The following is a 23940-nucleotide window of genomic DNA, read 5'->3' as shown; positions in this document are numbered from 1 at the left end:
CGCTAATTATTAAATTTATTTCTGGATTCGGCCGGCCGCGGTAGCCGAGCGGCTCTAGGCGCTTCATGTGTGTGTGTGTTGGGGCTTATGGGCGCTCAACATCGAGGTCATCAGCTCCCTGACACACATTACAAGTCCGGAACCACGCGACTGCTACGGTCGCAGGTTCGAATCCTGCCTCGGGCATGGATGTGTGTGATGTCATTAGGTTACTTACGTTTAAGTAGTTCTAAGTTCTAAGGGACTGATGACCTCAGATGTTAAGTCCCATAGTGGTCTGAGCCATTTGAACCATATTTCTGGATTCATTTATAAAATAATGTTATAACTTAGTGATGATTCTTCCTTTGTCAAGAAAGTTTGTTCACTCTTTTGCTTAGTAAACACTTTGGAATATGGTGAGTGCTGCGGAAAGTGAGGAGTAGTGGGTATGTCTGTGATGGAGGCGTACGTATTATTTTTTATGATCGACACTAATAATGTAATTTGGATTATTAAGTGGAAATTGTAAAGACGGTGTAATACTAAAAAATGCGACAAAGAATAAAATTCAAGAAATATACAGCAAATCTTCATCTGTAATTTAGCTATCAGGAACCAACGAAGTTAAATCAAAATTTCAGCCTCAAGAATGTACCCTAGACACAAAAACTGGAGCCAACAACAAGAGAAAATGAAGATGAGTAAAAAGTTTTTCTTTTGTATGTCTTGCGCTTCTCTAAGCTTTTGAAACTAATGAGAACACTAAGAAAAATTTAATAGTGATGCGTGGGAGGGTCAGATTACAACATGCAGTAAACAATTTATCCACCCACGAGGCGAAAGAGGACCAATGGAACCCCACTCTGTATAGTAAACTACAACCCCATTTCCCTCTGCGGCTCCGTAAGTGTTTATAATGAAAACACAGGGCGGAGTTCGCCGTCAAAATAAAATGTCCCCCTTTCGACGAATAGACGAATGATGGAAAATTAGTACCGGCACTTACGTGGATCATCAGTTCTCAAACGATCGACAGTGACCTCAGGATCGTATTCTGAAAAAGAAATTGATAAAATCTCAGTGTAAAAAGAGAACATATATTTAATCAGCTACTATAAAATTATTGCTCATTGCTATACCGAGACTTCCACCAACTGAAATAAAATGTTACCTGTTGTGTTGGAATCTGGGTCACTGAAGTCGGTAGCTGTGACTACCGCCATTAAAATGCAGATGAGCGAAATACTGGTTCTGCAGAACATAATGCAAGGATAAAGTTGCTACGTCTCAATCTCTCAAAAATATCTTCGTAAGATTTTCAGACTGCTGAAGAACCTGTAATTTTATTAATAAATGAGATAATTTTCTTTCTACATGGTATAATACACTGTAACTAGTATAAATTAAAATTTCAGTCCGACTAGGACCCTTATCACTTTACAAGACTGATATCTCCTATTGCAAAGAGATAGGGCGGGGGTGTCTTGAGTATAGCAGCGGCTTTAGGCAGCTAAACGAGCCTTAGACGGGCAAGGACATGCCAGCACGCACTTCCGAGCATGGTGTTGGGTGAAACTACGTACTTAGGGAACTTAATAGCAGTAACTGATTCCTGACTCGAATTGTTATTTAGACATACATAGTTTATGTCTCGAGAGGCCACTAAATTATTCGCAATGGTTGTAATATTATTTTAAACTATTGTACGGTATGTAATCAAAAGTATCCGGACACCTGGCTGAAAATGACTTACAAGTTCGTGGTGCCCTCCATCGATAATGCTGGAATTCAATATGGTGTTGGCCCACCCTTAGCCTTAATGACAGTTTCCACTCCAGCAAGCGTACGTTCAGTCAGGTCCTGGAAGGTTTCTTGGGGAATGGCAGCTCATTCTTCAAGGAGTGCTGCACTGAGGAGAGGTATCGATGGCGGTCGGTGAGGCCTGGCACGAAGTTGGCGTTGCAAAACATCCCAAAAGTATTCTATAGGTTATAGGTCAGGGCTCTGTGCAGGCCAGTCCATTACAGGGATGTTATTGGTTGTGCAACCAATCCACCACAGACCGTCCATTGTGAACAGATGCTCGATCATGTTGAAAAATTCAATCGCTATGCCCAAATTGCTCTTCAACAGTGGGATGCAAGAAGGTACTTAAAACATCAATGTAGACCTGTGCTGCGATACTGCCGCGCAAAACAACTAGGGGTGCAAGCTCCCTCCATGAAAAACACGACTACACAACATCACCGCCTCCGAAATTTACTGTTGGCACTACACGCTGGCAGATGACGTTCACCGGGCATTCGCCTTGCCCACACCCTGCCATCGGATCGCTCATTGTGTACCGTGATTCGTCACTCCACACAACGTTTTTCCACTGTTCAATCGTCCAATGTGAACGCTCCTTACACCGAGCGAGGCGTCGTTTGACGTTTACTGGCGCGATGTGTGGTTTACGAACAGCCGCTACGACATACAAGTTCTCTCATCTCCAGCCTAACTGTCATAGTACTTGCAGTGGATCCTGATGCAGTTTGGAATTCCTGTGTGATGGTCTGGATAGATGTCTGCCTATTACACATTACGACCCTCTTCAACTGTCTTCGGTCTCTGTCAGTCAACCGAAGAGTTCGGCCTGTACGCTTTTGTGCTGTGCGTGTTCCTTCACGGTTCCACTTCACTATCACATCGGAAACAGTGAATCTATGGATGTTCAGGAGTGTGGAAGTCTCACATATAGACGTATGATACAAGTGACACCCAATCACCTGTCCACGTTCGATGTCTGTGAGTTCCACGGAGTGCGCCATTCTGCTCTCTCACGATGTCTAGTGACAACTGAGGTCGCTGATGTGGAGTACCTGGAAGTAGGTGGCTGCACAATGCACCTAATAAGATAAGGTATGTTTTTCGGTATGCCCAGATACTTTTCATTATATAGTGTACGTGTATGTGTGTGTGTGTGAGAGAGAGAGAGAGAGGGAGAGAGAGAGAGAGAGAGAGAAAGAGAGAGGGAGAGAGAGAGAGAGAGAGAATAGCCTTGTCTTTAAATGTTGGTCAATACTAAAGTTGGATTCAGTAGTGTGGGGCGTCACAGATGGCATTTCAGCGCGAAAATCGGTGCGCATACTGTACGCTCTTTGTGCCAATGGCATCTTTCGATTCTTTTGGAGCTTCGTCGTTCTGGTTTCGGCAACAGCCGTTCTCGGTAAATCCTTGCAGTGATGTTACGAGTGGTTATTCTGAAATTAGCATCTAGGCGGTTAGGTAAACGCGAGAGTCAACAGTGCAGAACGTAGGGCTTAACGTAAAGGAACTGAACTCTGGCTCACGCTTTAACTCTGTGCGCGACTTGGAGTATTCTGAAAGCAGTTTTTCTGATGGACATTGGAGCACTGCAGCTTCCTGATTATGAGATTCAAGACAGCATCGTTTGCTGCAGCTGATGGTCATGGTGGCATGTGATCGGGGCGCGACAGTGGTTGGTACCAGTATGTTTCAAAAAGCGGTGAGAGCAACTGCGATCAAGACCGGTTCCGCTGCTTGTCGATCAAGTAGCTTCTCAGTTTCCCTCAGCGCTCGGTAGACCGGATCGTCACCCGTCCAAGTGCTAACCCTCTCCGACAGCGCTTAACTTCGATGATCTGACGGGAACCGGTATTACCATCGCGGCAACGTCGTTGGCATCTTACAGTACAGGGTCAAAATATAAACATTACGCACTTCCTCCAGTCCAGGTCGTGCACTACGGTGTACTTAAGGCAGCCTTTTAAAAACACGGTTTTTTTCCTGAGCAAACTCTGCAAAGCTATGATTTTTTGAGCACGGTAAGTTTCAGTTGGGGGATTGCCACTCTTATCATTTAAGTTCATGGTAGACTGCCGTAATTCTCACCATATGTTCCCAAGACGGTATTCTCGGAGCACGTTTTTCGATATCGTCCAGAGGTTCAAGGTTACCATAGTTACGATTAATAAAAGGTCTGAGGCGAAACTCTAGTTTTAACTGACGTAGTGAACAAATGGCAGATGTTCTACAATCATCGCAATGGTTCTGAGGTCACCAAATTAAATTTTTAGTCAGCATTTCTTCACTAATAAGACTTATGGCACCCTGTCCAGGAACAGTGGGAACTTCATACCCCAGGTGGTGCTTCAGCGACAAAATAATGGACTCAAAATGGTCTTAACAAGCCTGAAAAGAACTTGAAACATTATGTGTATATGAGGGGGAAAGTTAACAAATTCGTTAAAATAATGGTAGTGTCATTTTTACTTTTTTAACACATAAATCATAAGCTGGGCACTTTCGATGAACTGTGGTTAGCGAGCAAAACATCCAAAAAAAACATAAAGCTAGTGACTGTGTATAAACATTTTATTAAGAGTGCTTATTTATAGTCTATATGTGTCAAAGTATATAAATGAGGGGATGTACAGAAATAACCTTTCCAGATTGTACTAAATTGCAGAATTTCCTTTTATATAAGCAGGACACCATATTACAGACTAGCAGAAGAAAGTTCCTGTCGGAGCACAAAAAAAAGGCGAATATGTTCCCCTTGAAAAAAACTTTGACAGGGAGTGGCAAGCCAACTGCATCATCCCGTGTTCCTCACCAAACCGTTTGGCATGAGAACACGCTCGCGGTTTTTTGCGCTGAAACAGAGTAGCAGAGAGACATTGCCCGTGGAAGGGAGAGGAGACAGTGCCAGTGAGAGATAAAGAGCAAGAAGATAATTGATGGTGGAAGAAAGAACATGGCAGTGAAAGAGAAAGACAGATTTATCAAGGCTATAAGAGTGGGGACCGAACAGACTGAGATATTGATGATAAGTGAGAGACCGCGGCAATAAGACAGATAGATGGATGGAGATAGAAACAGTGGAAGCAAAACAGAGGAGACCGTGGAAATGAGAAATACAGTCGAGTGGAGGCCAGAAACAGCGTTGGAATGGGTTCGAGAGGGGGGGAGGGACTTCCGTATAGGGAAGGGAAGCGCACATTTTGAACTGAAATTTTAAACATCTACATCTACATCCATACTCCGCAAGCCACCTGACAGTGTGTGGCGGAGGGTACCTTGAGTACCTCTGTCGGTTCTCCCTTCTATTCCAGTCTCGTATTGTTCGTGGAAAGAAGAATTGTCGGTATGCCTCTGTGTGGGCTCTAATCTCTCTGATTTTATCCTCAGGGTCTCTTCGCGAGATATACGCAGGACGGGGCAATATACTGCTCGGTGACGGTATGTTCTCGAAACTTCAACAAAAGCCCGTACCGAGCTACTGAGCGTCTCACCTGCAGAGTCTTCCACTGGAGTTTATCTGTCATCTCCGTAACGCTTTCGCGATTACTAAATGATCCTGTAACGAAGCGCGCTGCTCTCCGTTGGATCTTCTCTATCTCTTCTATCAACCCTATCTGGTACGGATCCCACACTGCTGAGCAATATTCAAGCAGTGCGCGAACAAGTGTACTGTAACCGACTTCCTTTGTTTTCGGATTGCATTTCCTTAGGATTCTTCCAATGAACCTCAGTCTGGCATCTCATTTACCGACGATCAACTTTATATGAACATTCCATTTTAAATCCCAGATAATTTATGGAATTAACTGCTTCCAGTTGCTGACCTGCTATATTGTAGCTAAATGAGAAGCACATGAGTATATTGAAAACGATAGGTTCAGCCTTCCATAATTTTTGAACTGAATTAAGTTGTTCATACGTTCTCTCAAGAATAAAAGCTTTTCTGGTTTTGATGGTGTTTCCAGAAGAATACTAAAGATTTGTTCCCATTTAATAAGTCCAGTGTTGTTCGAAATATGTAATGCATCACTGACTCAATGCATTTATCCAGAGAGACTGAAATGTGCCATCGTTAAACCCCTCTTTAAGGAATGTGATAAGAGAAACGTCAGTAACTCCCGATCTATTTCACTACTGACATCATTTTTCAAAATTTTTTAAAAGGTGAAAGTCTTTGGTGTAACGTTCATATATTTTTAGGTTTCAGATACATATTTTAACAGTTTTTGTGATAATATTTACTATATAAGTGACGTATTAGTGGTTTCTTCATTCACCTCTGCCTTTCTTGTGTTGTGACCTGATATTTGTGAGTGTTTCGTATCGAGCAACTTAACTTCTTACCTGTGTTTACATTCCGCGCTGACCAGTTGCAGCTGTAGTGGCGCATCGAAAGCTAAGTACTAATTAATTGTTAGTGTATAGTGGTTTATTTAGGAACTTTAGTAGTCTTTAACCGGTATTCTTGGTGTTTTCTGGTGAAATAATTACAGAAGAAATTTTTGGAAACTACTTTCAGTTTCGTTACTGTGCCATTAGACAGTTGGTTTTCTTTCTGTGTTAGTCTTTTGTTATATTCTCATTTGTTGTTGATTAATACTGTCAATAGTAGTAGTTACTTCCCTCGTAGAGCAAGTTCGTGATTATTGTAGTCAGTTTTTTAACATCTTCTTATTGTAGTAGCGGAACTTAGATAAAGTAGTTTTCTTGTTTCAATAACTGTAAAATTTTACCGTGAGTGAGAAGTGTGGGCTTTGCTGTAGGTTCGTGAGTAGTGGATTGCGGTGTGAGACTTGTTCGAAGTATTTCCACTGGGGGGGAATGCAGTGGGGAAGCCAGTGGGCATTCTGGTGAGATCCTCTCCTGGAACTGCAGGTTATGTAGCAAGAGTAAGTTGATAGAGGAGCAGGAGCGTAAGATCTCTGCCCTTCAGGTGCAGTTGAAAAACGCACAGGATGAGCTAGATAGGATGAGGAGGGAAAAGAGGGTTGGGAAATGGGAGCTGGCTGTTGGCAAAAGATCTGCTAGGAGAAGGAGATTTTCAGATAGTTTTACTATTGGTGTTTGCAATAGATATGACCATCTGTCAGAGTCTAGTGGAGAGGAATCTCTAGTAGCTGTAGATGTAGGAAGTATGCAGTAGACCTCAGCAGTTACGGTGGCTAGGACAGTTGCAAAGTCTAAGAGAAAGAAGATGGTAGAGGTGTAGGCCAACAGTTGCAGGAAGTGTTGGGGAGTGAGTACTAGGTCACCAGCATTGTGAAGCCTAATGCAGTATTGGCTCAGGTGACTGTTAACATAGGGGGCTTATGTAGGGAGTTTACTGAAGAGGATCAGTTAGTGATTGTGGGTGGGACTGCTAATAGTATTGACAGGGAAGGGGCGTATGACATAGATAGTGACCTGGAAAAGATAGCCACTCAGTCTGGCAACACGAATGTGCATTTCGTGGAACTGTTTCAGCGTCACGATCGGCCTCATCTTAATACAGCCGTCAGGTGTAATAACATGAGACTTGGGGGTGCGCTGATGACAGAAGGCATGAGTCACATTTCAGTGGTGTCGGTGGAGTCTATCAGCAGGACGGGTTTCACTAGACATGGCCTGCACCTCAACAGGTATGGAAAGGGGAAGTTGGCAAAGCTTATAGGTGACAGCTTAGGTGGGGGTGGTGGGATAACACATGGGAAAATTCCTGTTGCAGTGGGTGTTAGAGCTGTACCTTTTTTAGATTAAAGTCAGCTGATAGGTATTTCTGCTTAAGGGAAGTCTCTCTAACAAAGAAACCACTTTCGACAAAGTTTAGGTATCCGATTAATGAGGGAATTAGTATATTTCATCAAAATATACAAGGTGTTAGAGATAAAGTTAGTGAACTGCTTATGGATGTTGACTCTGAAATTATTGGTATATCTGAACACTTCTTAAATAAGGAGATAATTCAGAGGCTTCCTTTACCAGGATATAGGTTGGCTGGCAGCTTTTCTAGGAGCTCTTTGCGGTGTGGGGGAGTAGCCATGTATGTGAAAAACGGCATCCCATTTGCGTCAATTGATGTTTCAAAGTACTGCACTGAAAAGGTGTTTGAATGTTGTGCAGATGTGGTTAAATTTAATGGAGCTAAACTTCTAACTGTTGTTATTTATAGATCCCCAGACTCCGATTTCACAACATTTTTGCTAAAGCTAGAGGAGATTCTTGGTTCACTTTATAGGAAATACAAAAAGATAGTTATATGTGCTGACTTCAATATTAATTGTATAAGTGATAGTGCAAGGAAAAGGATGCTGGTAGACCTCCTTAATTCATATAATCTTATGCAATCCGTATTCTTTCCAATCAGAGTGCAAGGGGACAATAGAACAACCATAGACAACATTTTTGTTCATTACTCATTACTAGAAGCGCATTCTGTTAGCAAAAAGGTGATTGGCCTTTCAGATCATTATGCACAAGTTTTAACTCTAAAAGATTTTTGTGCTACAACACATGTTAAATATAGTTATCAACTTTTTAGGGAAGCTGATCCAGTTGCTGTAGAGACCTTTGTAAACCTTATCAAGGAGCAAGAGTGGCAAGGTGTTTATAGTGCTGATACAGTGGACGATAAATATATTGCTTTCCTCAAGACTTTTCTCGTGCTCTTTGAAAGTTGCTTTCCGTTAGAACGTTCAAAACAGGATACTAACACAAACAGGCAGCCTGAGTGGCTGACTAGAGGGATAAGAATATCCTGTATAACAAAGTGGCAGTTATATCGAAACGTTAGAAATAGTCAGAATCTAAATGCAACAGCCCATTACAAACAGTATTGTAAGGTGGTTAAAAAAGTTATCAGGAAGGCAAAAAGTATGTGGTATGCAGATAGATTAGCTGAGTCTCAGGATAAAATTAAAACGATATGGTCAGTCGTAAAGGAAGTGGCTGGTGTGCAGAGACAGGTCGAGGACATAGAATCATTGCACAGTGGGAATGTCCGTCTTACTGATAAGTCGCATATATGTACAGTATTTAATAATCACTTTCTGAATATTGCAGGTGAACTAAATAGAAACTTAGTCCCAACAGGGTATCATATAGCGCTCTTAGAAAAAAGTGTTCCAAGACTGTTACCTGAAATGCTCCTCCATGATACTGACAAGAGGGAGATTGAGTTAATGATTAAATCACTAAAGACCAAGAACTCTCTTGGATATGACGGGGTATATAGCAGAATACTGAAGTATTGTTCTATGTATGTTAGCCCAGTAATTAGCCATATCTGTAACTTTTCTTTTAGGAGTGGTCGGTTTCCTGACTGATTAAAGTACTCAGTAGTGAAGCTACTTTATAAAAAGGGCGACAGGGATAATGTTGACAATTATAGACCTATTTCTATGCCATCGGTGTTTGCTAAAATTATCAAGAGGGTTGTATATACAAGGTTACAGGAGCATTTAAATTCACATAATTTACTGTCAAATGTACAGTTTTGTTTTAGAAATGGTTTAACAACTGAAAATGCTATATTCTCTTTTCTCTGTGAGATTTTGGACGGATTAAATAAAAGGTTGGGAACGCTAGGTGTTTTCTTTGATTTAATGAAGGCTTTTGACTGTGTTGACCACAAAATATTACTGCAGAAGTTGGACCATTATGGAGTAAGGGGAGTAGCTTACAATTGGTTCGCCTCTTACTTTAAGAACAGAAAGCAGAAGGTAATTCTCCGCAATATTGAGAGTGGTAGTGATGTTCAGTTCCAATGGGGCATTGTTAAGTGGGGCGTTCCCCATGGGTCGGTGCTGGGGCCACTGCTGTTTCTTATTTATATGAATGACATGCCTTCTAGTATTACAGGTGATTCAAAAATATTTCTGTTTGCTGATGACACCAGCTTGGTAGTGAAGGATCTTGTGTGCAATATTGAAACAGTATCAAATAATGTAGTTTATGAAATAAGTTTGTGGCTTGTGGAAAATAATTTGATGCTAAATCACAGTAAGACTCAGTTTTTACAGTTTCTAACTCACAATTCAACAGGAACCGATATTTTGATTAGACAGAATGGGCATATTATAAGCGAGACGGAACAGTTCAAGTTCCTAGGTGTTCAGATAGATAGTAAGTTGTTGTGGAAAGCCCATGTCCATGATCTTGTTCAGAAACTAAATGCTGCTTTATTTACCATTAGAACAGTATCTGAAATAAGTGACAGTTCAACACGAAAAGTAGTCTACTTCGCATATTTTCATACGCTTATGTCATATGGTATTATTTTTTGGGGTAATTCTTCTGATTCAAAAAGGGTAATTTTGGCTCAAAAACGGGCTGGTGTAAGTTCGAGAACCGACCCCTACTCAATAGCCTGGGAATTCTGACATTGCCCTCATAGTATATATTTTCCTTAATGTCGTTTGTTGTTAGCAATATTAGCTTATTCCCAAGAGTTGGCAGCTTTCACTCAGTTAATACTAGGCAGAAATCAAATCTGCATGTGGAATGCACTTCCTTGACTCTTGTGCAGAAAGGAGTGCAGTATTCTGCTGTATCCACTTTCAATAAGCTACCACAAGAACTCAAAAATCTTAGCAGTAAGGCAAACACTTTTAAGTCTAAACTGAAGTGTTTCCTCATGGCTCACTCCTATTCTGTCGAGGAGCTCCTGGAAGAGCTGAAAAATTAAGTAAATTCCAGTGTTACATTGTTGATTTTCTTATTTAAACTTACGAATTGTCGCCTAAATATGTTTCTTATATTTCATTTTATCTGTTTCTACTATCGTGTTATAATTTCATGTATTGACTCGTTGTATGACCATGAAGACTTCTCCTTAATTTGGTCCCACAGAACAATAAATAAATAAATAAATAAAATTCTAGAAAAGTATCTCACCTTGGCAACAATAATATCCCCAACAAATCACAGTTTGGTTTCCAGAAGGATTGCTCTACTGAGAATGCCATTTACATGTTCACACACCAGATATTAGAAGCATTAAATAACAAAATAGCACAGACAGGTATTTTCTCTGACCTATCCAAGCCATCTGATTGTGTGAATCATAGTACTCGTATATTGCTAGATAAATTGAAGTTTTATGGGATTGATGGTATAGCCAACCAATGGATCATGTCATATCCAACCAAACGAATGCAGAATGTTGTACTTGGTAGTAATTCAACCAACAGAATCCAGGGACATAATTCTGACTGGGGAGAAATCACGTATGTGGTTCCCCAAGGCTCAATCTTACGTCCACTACTGTTTCTCATATATGTAAATGAGCTAACACCTAATCTAAAACAAGCTGTATTAGCTCTTTTTGCAGATGACACCAGTATTGTAATCACTCCCAATGTACATACAGAAATGGAAGAAATGGTGAAGAAAGTTCTCAAAAGTATCATCGACTCGTTTTCTCCGGATGGTCTCACCCTGCATTTCACAAATACACATCATATTCAGTTCTCCACCTCTAGGGCAACTGCATCAGTGATAAATGTAACACATGGTGAAGAAATAATATGTGGGGTTGAAACTTCAAAATTCTTATGTGTCCATATTGACGAGAACTTAAATTGGAAAAAACACATTCTGGAACTACTAAAACAACTTAGTTTGACCACATTTGCGCTTAGAATCACAGCAAAATTTGGGGAGAGAGGCATTAGTAAGTTGACATATTTAGCTTATTTTCATTCAGTAATGTCATATGGAATAATGTTCTGGGGAAACTCATCTTTAAGAAAGATGATTTTCATTACCCAGAAACTTGCTGCAAGAGTAATACGAGGCGCTATCCAAAATTTTCGGGACTGTTGCTGCCATCTGTTGAAAACCTTACTTTGGACTAACGGTCACCATCACCCTCGAAGTAGTTCCCATCCGCACGTACACACCAGTCCCAGCGCTTCTGCCACTGGTCAAACGTTTTCTAGAAGTCCTGTTCTCTGAGGGTGTTTATCACCGCCAGCAATGCTTCTTGAATCCTCTCAAGAGTGTCGAACCGACGACCTTTCAACTTGAGTTTCAGTTTTGGGAATAGCGCACAGTCGCAAGGTGCCAAATCTGGCGAGTACGGTGCGTGGGGTACAACCGCCTTGTTGTTTTTTGTCAAAAAGGTCCTGGTGACCAAGGACGTGTGACAGGGCGCGTTGTCGTGATGCAGCAGCCAGTTCCCTTGACGCCAAAGTTCGGGCCGTCGTCACTGCACGTTTTCACGGAGCCGTCGCAAAACGTCACGGTAGCATGTGGAATTCACTGCTGGTTGGGTGGGACGAACTATTTGTGCACAATTCCCTTGTTATCAAAGTAAACGATGATGCTGCTCTTCACTTTGTTCTGCATCTATCTCGCTTTTTTGGGTCTTGGAGACTCTTCCACTGGGACGATTGTTGCTTTGTCTCATAACCGTAAATCCAGCTATCGTCGCAGGTGACAACCCGTGACAAGAAGGTTGGATCATCAGATGCGGTCTCACGAAGGTCCGTGCACACTTCAACACACTGTGCCTTCGTAAAATCGCCACACACCAAACACAGAGTGTTATGGAAATCACTGTGGACACGCAACACGTCCTCCCAGCTGAATGCCACTCTGCACACTGACTCATCAGATATGCAGCTCTCGCCACATAGTGGTGCAAAGATCTACTACTCCTATTTTCCAGATAGCAGCACCAGGCCTGAAAATTTTGGATTCCACCTCGTATGTGGTGCCCACCTGTGATCTTCTTCTAGACATCTGTTTAAGGAGTTGGGCGTTCTGACTACTGCTTCACAGTATATTTATTCCCTCATGAAGTTTGTTGTAAATAATCCAGTACAGTTCAAAAGGAACAGTGAGGTACATAAGAGTGAAAGGGGTGCACCACGCTGCAACAAACATTTTTGACCACTTACCCCATGATATAAAATGTCTAACCGACAGCAGCGAAAAATTTGAAAATAAATTGAAAAAGTTTAACCTTGACAGCTTTTTCTATTCCGTAGAAGAATTTCTATGTTTGCAATATGTAAAATGTGATGGGTAGGAATTGCTAACTAAATCTGTATTTCCTTGTTTTCATTTCGGGGGAAAAAAGAATTATATGGCGATATTTAGAGTACGAATATATGAAGAAATTAATTTGCAGAATGAATATAAAAGAACTCGTTCCACATCATGACGATTTATCGTGCAAAATGATCTATGGAACATGAAAGTAACTAACTAACTAACTGCCGAGATGTCATGAAGACTATGGCAGTGGGAACGAAAGACGATGATGTAAGAGACACTGGCAGTGGGATGCAGTGTAAATCAATGGAAGGATAAAGGAGGCAGAGGGAGACATACGTAGACGGTGGCAGTCAGAGGGAGAAGCTGAGTATGTAGGTTTAGCTACAAAGAAAGACTGGGTAAAAGGACAGGATCTGTGTTAAAAACGCGGAAATATGTTCGTGCGCTAAAATGTTTGAAGAGGAGGTCGGGATGAGGATTGACGCAGGCAGTTCAACACTTTTCTGTCAGGGTCTTCTAAAGCGGTAGGCTTTCACCTTAGTTATGCTCCGACAGGAGTATTTTATCGGTAGCAAACAATAATGAATAATATTTGCACCATGTATGGTAAAGGAAGAACTCAGGTGGAAAACTTGTTCTAAGCAAAGTAGAAAGGTAGAAGGAATATATAAGAGATATATACAACGGCGATGTACTGGAGGACAATATTATGGAAATGCAAGACGACGTAGATGAAGATGAAATGGGAGATATGATACTCCGTGAAGAATTTGACAGCGGAGTGAAAGACCTAAGTAGAAACGAGGCCACGGGAGGAGACAACATTCCATTAGAACTACTAATAGCTTAGGGAATGCCAACCATGACAGAAGTCTTCCATCTGGTGAGCAAGATGTATGAGAGAAACATTTATGACACAGGCGAAATACCCTCAGACTTCAAGAAGAATATAATAATTGCAATCCCAAAGAAAGCACGTGTTGATAGGTGTGAAAATTACTGAACTGTCAGTTTAATAAGTCACGGCTACAAAATACTAACACGACATTTTTACAGACGAATGGAGAAACTGGTTGAAGCCGTCCTCGGGGAAGGTCAGTTTGTATTCCGTAGAAATGTTGGAACATGTGAGGCAATGCGGATGACGATAGTAGTAGAGACGATGTAAAATATAGACCGGAAATAGCAAGGAAAGTGTTTCTGGAGAAGATAATTTTTTTTTATATCAAGTAGAGATTTAAGAGTCAGGAAGTATTTTCTGAAAGTACATGCAAGGAATGTAACCATGTATGGGAGTTAAACATGGACGATATATAGTTTAGACCATAAGAGAATAGAAGCTTTCGAAATGTGGTGCTACAGAAGAATGCTGAAGATTAGATGGGTGGATCATGTAACAAATGAGCAGGTACTGAATAGAATTGGGGAGAAGAGAAATTTGTGGCACAACTTGACTAGAAGAAGGGATCTGTTCGTAGGACATGTTCTGAAAGACCAAATTCGTACTGTAGGTCAGAGTGGAGGAAAAAAGTTGTGGAGGGAGACCAAGAGGTGAATACACTAAGCAGATTCACATGGATGCAGGTTGCAGCAGTTACTTGGAGATGAAGAAGCTTGCACAGGATAGAGTAGCATTTTGAGATGCATCAAATCGGTCTCTGGACTGAGGACAACAACAACAACATTGTAAAGGAAGAGTGCTTCAGGACTTTGGAAGAAGTGCATACGGGTTTTCGTAGTTAATACATGCTCCACTTTTAAGCTGTATCCTTGCATTTTCTTTATGATTATATATCAATTACTTTCATTTGTATACTCACTGATTATTGGCATCTTTCACTGATATTGGCATAATGTCAGCAAACATTTGTCACATTCGTACTGTTATCTTTTGGTGTTAGACAACATTGTTAGCCACACAGGAATTTATCTGTTCTGTCCACTGCCTTAAGACTTCGCTTACCTCCCTATGAGCACAAAAGCGAGACAGCCAGCATTTGCCCACGGCGCCTCTGTTATTCTGCACTCGCTACGTTTTTGGCGCTGCACCCAGGCAGAGCAGAGATACACAGGGTGATTCACGAAGATATACAAATACTTAAATATGTTATTATACAAGTAAAAGTAAACAAAAAAGTCATATAAAAATAGGTCCGCAAATGTTTAGTTACGGAGTTACGACTAATAAAATATTTTGTCTGAAATTTAGCAACTTCGCTAATATGAAGCCATCACAAAAAAGTACACGGTTAAAGTGAAGCACGATTTCCATTTATAGTGATGTTATTGGTCTGGTGAATCTAACAAAACATGCCCCAGCCGAGTATCTGCAGTAGCTTTCCAGAAGATCCAGATTATGAACGATAGGTAGGGATCCTTTCTCTCGTAACATTCGAATTACTCAACTAATGTTTCGTGCATTCGGAATCCTCCGGAACGGATCACGTACGCGATATTCGTTAAGGGGACACGGAATCGGATTTTGGGGTAAATAATCGATTTTTTTAATTCACGTATTATATTTCTCCAAGTTTCCTCTTTAAAATGACGTGTCATACATAGCTCTACTAGAATTATAACTACATTATTTTTATAGATTTGTCAGATCGGGTATTGCGCTTTGATTATACACGTCTCTCATGACTGACCATGAAGTTTTTGTCAGTACATTTATGTGACATAAATTCTAATATCCCGCTTTCCAGTGACTCTTTATACACTATTTGTCTGAAAATGTTTCCCTCTGGTTTCCTCAAGTTACTCTTTGAGTTTGTGATGGGAGTGCTTGTAAACAGTGTGTATATGAAAATTGTTGTTGCCGAGATATTTCGTATTTAGTGCTTAATTGTTCGCAGTGAAAATGCCTAGAGCTAGAGCAAAAGTGTTTTAAAAGCGTTTGAATTGGCAAAAGAAAAGAAATGATGATTCATTGGCAAAGCAAAGCAGTTGTTCATCATCAATGTTAGAAAATAAAGAGTCCCCTTACTACTGATTTGCCAAACGAACTTACTCCAAAGTAAAACAGTGCTTCTCATAAAATACTAAGAGATTAGGAAATCATAATTTATTTCATAAAGAGGAAGAAGTTTTTGAATTCATTGAACGATTATATTGTGTGAAGCTCTTGAAAACAGTGTGTGCTGCAAAAAATGTTGAGGAAACGTTTCTCTGAAAGTAGACTCCTATGTTGGCCAGTCTGACCAGTTTAATTTAATATGCAGTGTTTGTAAGTACAGCTGCAAGTTTCCAAGTTCTGTTTCAGTAACTGTAAATAATGGATACAAGAAAATTAAACGTTATAGTGTAAATATTACGTTAGTTTATGGATTGCGAGCAATTGGTTAAAGCTAAACTGCTGGTGATATACTATGAGGTGTTCTCAATCTTCCAAGTGTATCTTCAATGTTTGATGCTTACAATTATGTACTAGAATCTACACTTGAAGATGTAACACAGAAGTCAATGCCGGTAGCTGTGGAACAAGCAGTGAAAGAAATTATGGCAGTCGTGACCTCACAGTAGCTTTTGATGGCACGTGGCGAAAAAGGGGTCACACCTCCAACAATGGTGTTGTAACAGCAACTAGTGTTGACACTGGCAAGGTTATTGATGTTGCAATAATTTCTAAATATTGTAGATGCATAGACAGGCTGAAAAATGAACCTAGTTATGACTGTGTTGCTAATTACTATGGTAGTAGCAGTGGGATGGAGGTTGCTGTTGTGAAAAAAAAATTTCATCGCTCTTCAGAGCGGTATAATGTTCGCTATGTCAGGTATCTTCTCTAAAGCATTCAGAGAAGTTTTGGAAAGCAAACCATATGGGAACATATAAGCAAACTTGAATCTATAGGACATGTGAAGAAGAGAATGAGTGCCAGGCTGAAGGTTAAAATCAGTTATGAAAGGGAAAAAACTAGACGATGTGAAAACCTTGCATGGCAAATGAAGATTGACTGATCCCATAACAGACCACATTCAGAGTGGCTAGGGCCTTGCAATCAGGCAAAATACAAGCAATCTTAAAGGAATGAGGAAAGCTGTATGGGCTTTGTATTTCCACACTGCATCCATAGATGAGCATCCATATGAAAAGAGCTGGTGTAAATACAATAGAGGACTAACAAATGGAGAGAAATACATTCACCTCCACAGTCTACCATTAGCCATCATGGAAGAAATAAAGTCCATTTTCATAAATTTGGCTGACAAAAGTCTTCTGACGAAATGTCTACATGGAAAAACGCAGAACCACAATCACTACTTGATATGGCATCGTCTCCCGAAAATAGTGTGTGTCGGAATTAATACACTACATTTTGGTGTGTATGATACTGTGGCAACCTTCATCTTGAGAATATAACTAAATGCCAAGTCATTCAAAAGTTGGGTTCGCGTGTTGATTCCCGCACAGTACGTGCTAAGTTGACTTTAGGTCAGCACACACTAAGCCATGCTCACAATATAATCAAGATATTAGTAAAAAAAGCAAAACAGGTGCAGAGGGGTGCCAAAAGAATACTTGAAGATGATTATGAATAGTGTGAAGGGATTATTAACTGTGGATCAGGAATGTTTTAATCTTCTTTCTCCGTTTCCCGTACGTTTGCTTTTTTACTTCTTCTGGGAATGTTATTTCAGACACTGGTGAACCTAAAAGCCTGAGATTTTTATGACTTAGTGACATGGATTTCTTTTACACACTGAAACAACGATTTTTAATTCCTTCATATACAAAAGATTTAGTGGTGATAATCTAGTAAAAAGTAATAGAAAAAATTTACTTGAAAATAAATGTAAAATATCTCTGTAAGAAAATACTTTGACAATAAACTGTTGTTTCAGTTTTGTTACAACATATCAATGCACGTACAGTAAACATTTCATCTCAGAATGAGATTTTTACCCTGCAGCGGAGTGTGCGCTGATATGAAACTTCCTGCCAGATTAAAACTGTGTGCCCGACCGAGACTCGAACTCGGGACCTTTGCCTTTCGCGAGGATGTGGTCTACCAACTGAGCTACCCAAGCACGACTCACGCCCCGTCCTCACAGCTTTACTTCTGCCAGTATCTCGTCTCCTGCCTTCCAAACTTCACAGAAGCTCTCCTGCGAACCATGCAGAACTTGCACTCCTGAAAGAACACTCCGGTGCAGAGTGAAAATCTCATTCTGGAAACATCCCCCAGGCTGAGGCTAAGCCATGTCTCCGCAATATCCTTTCTTTCAGGAGTGCTAGTTCTGCAAGGTTCGCAGGAGAGCTTCTGTGAAGTTTGGAAGGCAGGAGACGAGATACTGGCAGAAGTAAAGCTGTGAGGACGGGGCGTGAGCCGTGCTCGGGTAGCTCAGATGGTAGAGCACTTGCCCGCGATAGGCAAAGGTCCCGAGTTCGAGTCTCAGTCCGGCACACAGTTTTAATCTGGCAGGAAGTTTAAACATTTTATCTCTCTGTCACCTGTAGTTTGTGAGAAAATGTTCCTTATGTTAGGCATATTTTAACATTGTGGGGATAGGCGATTCCACATCCCCTTAACTGCAGCCACACTTGCCATAAATAAACACCATATCGGCGTATTCCTCTGTCGTCAATAAAAGGCGTCCCTTTATCACAAATAAATTACAAACTACATCAGTTACTACGTGGTTTTACTTAAATACATGGTTGTTATTATGGTCTTTCATTGAACAATACAGAAAACTAACTCGTTTCAAGGTTAGGGAACGACTAAAACAACTCACTAACGGTTGCCAACAATGACTTAAGTGTGTCTACATTCTTAATGGGAAGTAAACAAATTTACTTGAATAATAATTTTTCTTCTCTGGATGTTCTGGAAAACTACTGCGGATACACGTCTGGGACATGTTTTATTAGATTCACCAGACCAATAACAACAAAATAAATGGAAATCGTGCTTTACTTTCACCTCGTACAGTTTTCCGATGGCTCCATATTAGCGAAGTTCCTGAATTTCAGGCAAAATATTTTATTAGCTGCAACTCCGTTACTAAACATTTGTGGACGTATGTTTGTATGAACTTTTCACTTAAAATTTACATGTTAATACCATATTAAAATGTTTGAATATCATCGTGAATCACTCTGTATATGGGTGCATGGCAGTGTGGTTGCAGATTCCATCTACAGGGTCAAATATTCGTATAGCCAGTCCCCCATTTTGTAAAGATTCAAGAGCTCGGATTACAATTTAGTCTATACAGGTAATGAGCCAATTTTCGTCGTCTCTACGTATTATATCATAGCGCTACGTTTATAACTTCTGTTATGAAGAGCGTACGCATTGTCTGCGATAGATGACAGAATGTGGGTCGATTCCCATTTATTTTGTGGATGGAGATTATGAAGAATTCTTTATTTACTATCAATATACCACTTCCAACTACTTATAATAAGATACCTACCAAAATAAATAGCCCTAGAATAAGGACCAGATTACCGTCAGATGTCGAACTGCTACCGTGTCATACTCTGACATATGCCGACACTGATTACTTCCTCACAGTGGCAGCGAGCCCCGTACAGACGGATTAGATTTATTTGAGCAGATACTGCCTCTCCACATAAAGACTTTAGTTTCATATGTGGAGAAACTATGGACATTATGAAGTCATCAGACCACTAAAACAGAAATTCTGTTGGCTATGACCGAGTGTTTATAGACTCATCACATCACTTAAGATTAATGATAATGATGGCCTGATCGAGTTTCTGCTGATTTGGTAGGTCACCTCTGCCCTATTTATGTAATCAACGACTTGGTGCATACTTCCTGACAGAGTTAAATGTACCATAGGAATAGTGATCTATAAAACTGTACATAGCCAGACCATCTTTAATTGTATACCTGTTTCAGTCCTTCCACTCTTTTCAGAATTCTACGAAAAAGTGGTTACGAAAGAGTAGTGACGCTTTTAAATGAACCGTACTCTTTAACTGCGTCACAGTTTCAATTCGAGGACTTCTTCACAGAAAATGGGATGTAAAGTGTTTCATTAGCTAATATGGTAATTTATCTTGTTGGTGTATATCATCACCTGGCGAAAGTTTCCGATCGTGAGGAACACAAAGGTCTTCTTGGCATCTACATCCACATCTACGTGATTACTCTGCTATTCACAATAAAGTGCCTGGCAGAGGGTTCAATGAACCACCCTCATGCTCTCTACCGTTCCACTCTCGAACGGCACGTGGGAAAACGAGCACTTAAAATTTCTGTGCGAGCCCTGATTTCTCTTATTTTATCGTGATGATCATTTCTCCCTATGTAGGTGGGTGCCAACAGAACGTTTTTGCAATCGGAGGAGAAATCTGGTGATTAAAATTTCATGAGAACATCCCGTCGCAGCGAAAAACGCCTTTCCTTTAATGACTGCCACTCCAATTCACGTATCATGTCTGCGGCACTATCTCCCCTATTACGCGATAATACAAAACGAGCTGCCCTTCTTTGAACTTTTTCGATGACATCCGTCAGTCCCACCTGATTTGGATGCCATACTGCACAACAATACTCCAAAATAGGGCAGACAAGCGTGGCGTAAGCAATCTATTTAGTAGACCTGTTACAACCTTTCCAGTGTTCTGCCAATGAATCTCAGTCTTTCGTTTGCTCTACCCACAACATTAGGTATGTGATCGTTCCAATTTAGGTTACTTGTATTTGTAATCCCTTAGTATTTAGTTGAATTTACACCCTTAAGATTTGTGTGACTTATCACGTAATGGAAATTTAGCGGATTTCTTTTAGTAGTCATGTGAAACTTCACACTTTTCATCATTAATGAGTTGTAGTGTAAGTCTAATTCCTCTTCCATATGTCGAGTCTGAAATTCATAACGTAAGTCATAGGGTGTTACAGGTATGAAACTAACCTCAGAATGAGGGTGAACACGACGTGTGAGTTTCGACAAAGGCCGGTGCTGGGCACACTCTCGCTCTTAATCTCCATGAATAACCTTGCACAGTCTCTAGCGTGCGGTTAAGAAACTACAGCTCGTGGCCCAAACACACTAATCAAGAACCCCACAAAACAAGGATGACAGCCGAAGATGGGTACGTGAGGTTCGCAGCTGGCAGTTTATGAGTCTTAATACCACTGTGAGTCGCATTATGCGTTTCCAAATAAGCAACAGTGACCTACTTGCAGTAGTATTAAAGCGTTAATGTCCACAAACTAAATGAAACCGTTTGTGTAAAATGCCTTGGTGTCCGAATGGGTAACAAATTAAGGAGTGGTCAACGAACAGAGACAAACTGATCAAGAACATCTTCCGCTCTCAGAAGCACCTCACCCCGTACTGACCTACAGGCAGTGAGCTTTGCTTATTCTGCCTCTTGTCACACTGATTTGCGGTAACGTCTCCTGGTGCACTGCACCTTAAGCAGATAAAGCGTTTATTTCGAGGAAGTGGACAGAAAGAATACTGCGGCACGTAGATAATCTAGCTTAACTCTTTTTATGGATCCCACAGTTGTTTCACTACTTCCATATAAGTTTATTCTAGCCGACAATTACAATCGGTTTTTGCCAGAGCACAGGGCGATTCAAAAGACTGTGCAGAAACTGTAACACGTGCCATTGTCTTGTCGTCGGGAATTGGTGATACGTACACGAGGCTTTTGATACGACCCTACAAAATAAAAAATAATTTTGGGGGTCGTCAGATGTGGACCAGCTCTACCTGTCCAGCGTCTAAGTTACGTGGAACTGAGTGCGTCGCGTACATCAAAGTAAAATGTGCTAATGCTCAGCCTATTGGCCATTTTTTCAGTGCACAACATTGTCGAGTAAGCAGTACACTGTGTTTAGTCAAGTTCAGAGGTGTTTTCGTTGACTGCCTTGTTATTCCTGAAGCTCCATAGCCCGAGATTTAGTTCCAACTCGTTAGTTTGTTTTATTTTGGCTAACCTGTCAGCTCCTTCGTTTTGTGTGCAGTCTTTCGAATAACTCTGCATACCGTAATGAATTCTACGTCCAACTATCCACAATATTCATACTTGCTTCAGCAAGAACATTGATCCGTCCTCAGAGTCTGAAGCTCTGTCTACTGGCAAACAGGGCTTACATATACTGCCACTTTGTGACAGAAGCTTGCTGCAAGTATCCGCTGCTCATACTGCCATTTGGACCCGACTTCATTATATCTAGAGTACAATTAGTTCAGGAAACAGTTTCGAAAACATACCAGATGCGATGACAGTAAATATTGGTGGTAGTGGCAGTGTTAAAATTATGCTGTAAGAGTAATGTGCTATTGTGCATACCACATGAGAACCAATACAGGAAGGCATCAGACGAGTTGTTGCGTTCCAGGTCATGCAACACCGCAATAACCAGTCAAAATAAAGTTGCTTCTCCCTTAAGTGACCAATGAAACGAACTATCTTTTTAAAATTATAACGTAATGGCATGGGCAGTGAACAGTAAGAACAAAATACGAGGGACACTGCGTAGCTAGAGCGCTGCAACCGTGGCCCAAACGTTGGTTTTTGTCCATCAGCAGTAGCTTCTTGCGTTATGACGCGGTACCACACCCAGGAAACATTTATATCGACTGACTCTGGCTGTGGAAGCCTATCCAATTATAACTGTATAGTGAGTCACCCACCTCTAAGAGTACCTTTTTTTTTTATAGAGATAAACAACACCATGCGTATTATCGATTCTTGCATAGGTTAAAATCATCTGAGTTGTTTCATTAAGAGAATTGATGTGATTTTGTAAACGACGTATTATATTTCCAGCTAAAATATATAAAAAATAAATTAATGTGTTACAGTTGCTATGTAATAATAGTAGAAATTAGTCTTCCTTTAAAAATAATTGAAAGGATGAAATTGGTGGTATGATTAAAATCTTATTAAATGTAGAATCTAATACTAAATATTAAATTTATTTCTAGATTGATTTAAAGGAAAATGATATATTTCAGCGAAGATTGGCAAAGAAAGTTTTTAAACTCTTTTGCTTTTTTAAACTCTTTGGAATAATGTGAGTACCGCAGAATGTAAGTAGTGGTGTGCATACCTCTGATGGCAGTAGACGTTTTGTAAGTTTGTCACTGTTATGTCCTAGCCAGTAATGCCACCCGAGCCCGCTGCCAAAAGGTTGGCAGTATCAAAGTCCGGACGCCGTCCGCATAAGCAGCGCCAGCGAGACAGCAGATCGCTGCAAGTCTGCGCGCGCCACCGCTGGCTTCTGGCTTCTTAAGCGCTGGAGTCGCGAGCGCTAGGACAGTTCTGTATTCGCCGCTCAGTTGTATACTCGCCACCGAATTGTGTACTTGCTAGTCAGTTGTGTGTTCATCGCAGCAGAGTTGTTGTTTGTCGTCAGCCGACGCCGACCTAGCCGCTCCGACTCGAACTAGACAGATTTCTGTAGACACGGAGTTCACTACTGTGTTTCTGTATCTTCTTTAATAAAGATAAGTACCGACTTTTATTTAATCAGAGTGTTTGGGTTTTCATCTTTCTGTTCACTGTTCCAGCGGACCGGTCGGCCCGCTATTAAAAGTGTGGCGGTGACTTCGTAAGCCGTTTCTACAGCGAATTGTTTGTCGCTACGAACACCGCCACAAAAGTCACCAACAATGTAATTATTTTTTTTTTTTGTAATCTGGAAAATGTAAAAACGGTGTGATGTTGAAAGGTGTGAGAAAGGAAAAAATCCAAGAATAATAAAGGCAAATCTTCATCGTTATTTAGTCATCAAGAACCTAAGAAAATCGAAATTTCAGGGGCAAAGATTGTACCGCTAGATGAGACTCTGAGCCATCGACAACAACAACGAGATAATGAAGATAAGTGAAAAGTTATTCTTTTGTATATCTTCGGCCTCTCGAAGCTTTCGAAATTTGCGCAAAGACAGAGAATTTTAATACTGATGTGTGGGAGGGTAGAACTGCGACAGTAAAGAAAGAAAGAGAAAAGGCTTTGCTCCTTTCTTTACTTCCCCGCATTTTTGCAGGTGCGGCTTTTAAGAACGGGGAACACTGATGACAGTAGACTAGGAAGCTGAGTTACGTGAGGGGCGCGACACGCCGCACGGCGGCGGCAGAAGTGCGGCGGAGACTCACCGGAGGCGTGCAGCGGCGCGGCAGGCGCAGCAGTGGCGTGCGGCAGCGGCGCTTCCCACCTTCTCTTCTGCCTTCT

General features: G+C 40.9%; 1 long non-coding RNA gene across 1 annotated transcript; it reads right to left on the bottom strand.

The window, feature by feature from the left end:
• Window positions 1-977: 977 nt before the first annotated feature.
• LOC124741110 lies at window positions 978-23940 on the bottom strand. The gene is made up of 3 exons (XR_007009918.1): window positions 23865-23940; window positions 1154-1317; window positions 978-1036 (listed from the first exon to the last, which is right to left on the bottom strand). It is a non-coding gene; the product is annotated as an uncharacterized LOC124741110 (long non-coding RNA).

The sequence above is a fragment of the Schistocerca piceifrons genome, unplaced genomic scaffold, assembly GCF_021461385.2.
Source record: "Schistocerca piceifrons isolate TAMUIC-IGC-003096 unplaced genomic scaffold, iqSchPice1.1 HiC_scaffold_1870, whole genome shotgun sequence".
NCBI lineage: Eukaryota > Metazoa > Arthropoda > Insecta > Orthoptera > Acrididae > Schistocerca > Schistocerca piceifrons.
Note: the sequence above shows the minus strand (reverse complement) of the source record. Positions and strands in the feature narration are given on the sequence as shown.